The following is a 3,199-nucleotide window of genomic DNA, read 5'->3' on the forward strand; positions in this document are numbered from 1 at the left end:
TTCAGTGAAGCTGATGAAGGCCAGAGGACTGGGTGAAAATTTCTTTCAAAAATAAATACAGTGTTCAACAGTCTGCATGCCCTGTTGTCATAATTTTTTTTTTATTTTTCTGGAAGTAAGTGATGGAGGCAATGCTTTGTAATTTTGAAAAAAAACTTCATAATATTTTCGGAGTTCGTTGCGTCTTGTTGAGAGTTCGGAAAGTTACAAGAGTGTTTCAAATGTGGTTTGTGCCAATGATTTGAAGAGCGCTTCTTTGTATTGATGCAATAACAGAGCATTGACTTTATTACTGCTGATCTCCTATACGGGACATGCGTATTTGAGGGCAGAGCATGGAGGTGTAAAATCTAATCATATTTGCGTAGTGAATGAAGCACAAATAAGATAATATAATAATGTCATCATCAGAAATCAATGAATGAAGTACAAACGTAGAAAAGTACAAACGTTGATTACAGCATCTTTTTATAACGTTTATTTCCTTCACATCCAACAGCAAGTACTCTTGCCATTTACAGGATGAGAAAGATACTTTATAAACTAAGTCTCTTTACGAGGCTTAGGGAGTGGAGTTGGTTTTGGTCGTGAGAAAAAGTCCTGCTGTGACAGGAATTGAACCCAGGAGGCAAGAATCTTAACTTTTAGCATGGTATCTACTCGAATATTCCATTTTAGAATTCCAGTTAAGTAGATTCCTAATCTACATAACTGATGACAGCTTTTCAATCTCACATTCATTTATTTGGAATGGTGGGGTTGGTAGCTTATCTCATTTGGTTGAGATAATTATCTCTCGTCTATTTTCTTGGTTAAGTTTCATATTTTCAAATGTTCATTGATCATTTGGGCTCCCTTTATTCATTTCTTAGGAATTGACGGTATCGGCCTTGAAATGAACTTACTTCACTGTGTCCATTTCGAGCTCATTGATATGGAGAGTGAATAAAAGAATAGCAATCCAAGATTCTTGGAGGATGCTCTCGATGAGAAGTTATCACCTATTTTAGTGTGATCTATCTGATAAGAAACACGTAGGCCTACTAAAACAACTAGGTGCGGTGGCGGAACTAGGAATTTAAAATAGTGGAGGCCAGGGAGGGGCGTTTTCACAATCATTGTAAGGCTGAGGTTAGACAATTTATGATTATGCCATCACTAGATGGCCGGAAATGGCACTCTCAGATTTAAATTTGAATATAATTTTCTTTTTTTTTCTCTCAATTATTTTATAATTTAGAAAATTTTAAGGGGGAGGGGGATGTGTTATATTCGCAGATCATCCTCACGTCTTCAACGGATATAGACTTATGTAGGCATATTGTGCAAAATTTGATTAAAGAAGATTAGACTGTAATACGGTATAATAAATGAAACCAAATTTCTTTGAAACGTCTGTCTGTTTAGGAACAGTCATCTATGATTTCATCAACAAAGTGTATAACGTCAAAAATGTATATTTTTGGCAGTGATATGCATAGTTTTAATAGAAAATAAAACTCAGGATATTCAGTACTTTTATGACTAGTTTATTTATGACAGTACACAAGCTTTCGTGTGCACTTCTTCACATTCACCTGAAGAAGTGCACTGTGTGCACGAAAGCTTGTGTACTGTCATAAATAAACTAGTCATAAAAGTACTGAATATCCTGAGTTTTATTTTCTATTATATATTAGACTAGTACGGCTTATCTATTTTTTATGTATAGTTTTAGTTATGTATTCTGGTGGAGTATGAAACCATCCACTGGCTATGTCATTCATGCCTGCTAAAACCTAGTTATAATCTTATTTCATTCTTTAAAAAATGCATTCGTATAACTCTGTAGGGTGTGGTAGGCTCAAGACGTCACCCTTTCCACAGGATTCGCACACGTAGGCCTGAGTAACTTCACTTGCTTGCAGTTAGTCGGAATATGCGGGGAACACATCAAGTTATGCGTCAATGGTTTTGACGTCATGAATCATTACCTTTATGAATAATTAAACTACGGTAATGTTCATTGTGACTGAAGGATTATACCTCAGTTACCGTCAAAAACAAGCATGCATTGCGACACCAACCTTGTTGAATATATCTGATTGGAGTTTTACTGTAAACCATATTGACAGAATAATAACTAACGGCTCTTGGGGAGTTAAGGACATACATGCGTGTATTCCCTATTTGGTGTGATGAATTTAGCCCTCTCCACTGATGGTGTTGTATTGTGAGTATTAATGTTGTATGTTGCCGTTTGATCCTATATGTTATCGAATGTTAAATCTTTTTTTTTTGTTCTGTAACGTCGTTCTCATTGCTAACGTTAACATCGTCAAACCATTTGATACCGTAGGGCCTACATGAAGGGGAAAATTTAATAAATATCTGAGAAAAGATTATCTGCTATCTATAACTAAAATAATTACATTTTATTAGGTCTATTCAAACAGCTCTGTTAATACTCATAGATTCAAGATGTCTTAACCTACACAACCACTTCGACATCGGCTTTTGAACACCTTGTTTCTCACTCAGTGATAGTAGCTTGTTGTAGAACTGTCCGTCATGATGTATAATATTGTGAAAATATATTAAACATTGGAAAGTTAACACCAGCAAAGAGACTTTATTCATAAACCATCATTCCATCCTGTAGTTGGTGAGCTACTTTCTGTTAGATGTGGAAAAGACAAATAAAAGTTAGATAAAAATTAAATATAATAATGAATACATCAATACGAAAACAAAATTGTTCATGAATATTGTCTAATTTAAGATAGCCTATACATGTACTGCTCGTTGTAAAAATATTTAATTATTTCCCTAAAAGGTTTGATGTTATCAACTTTCAATAAAATACAAGCCGAAATAATTTAGTTTTCGCCGAATCATCGAATTTCACTGCGAAATAAGGCTAGCTAGCAAATTTAAGTGCCCGTGAAAAATGGTATAGGAATTTAATTATTTATGCGTCCCTTGGATATTTAAAAAATAGTTCTACGTTTTTACTGAAAGCTTATAGGCCTACACGAAGGAAGCAATTCAAATATGAAGTTTAATTTTCGAAACATAGGCTACTAGACATCTGTAATAATATAGGCATAATAGCTATGATAATTTCCTGTTTAATTTCTCCTATTGATCTACGAGATTGGTTATATTAAAATCTGAATATATACCATTTTTAAAACTTACCGGTATTTATTCTATATTG

At 34.1% G+C, this 3,199-nt stretch overlaps 1 protein-coding gene across 1 annotated transcript in view; it reads left to right on the forward strand.

Moving 5' to 3' along the window:
• The first annotated feature begins 2,041 nt into the window (after nt 1–2,041).
• Nucleotides 2,042–3,199, forward strand: part of LOC117113491 (putative ammonium transporter 3) — a 25,599-nt gene continuing 24,441 nt past the window's right edge. The window contains exon 1 of the mRNA XM_033256834.1: nt 2,042–2,212. The gene's annotated coding sequence lies outside the window, so the exon portion shown is untranslated. The remainder of the gene's footprint in view (nt 2,213–3,199) is intronic.

Source organism: Anneissia japonica, unplaced genomic scaffold, assembly GCF_011630105.1.
Source record: "Anneissia japonica isolate Jap-2015-1 unplaced genomic scaffold, ASM1163010v1 scaffold493_len2256704_cov171, whole genome shotgun sequence".
Lineage (NCBI taxonomy): Eukaryota > Metazoa > Echinodermata > Crinoidea > Comatulida > Comatulidae > Anneissia > Anneissia japonica.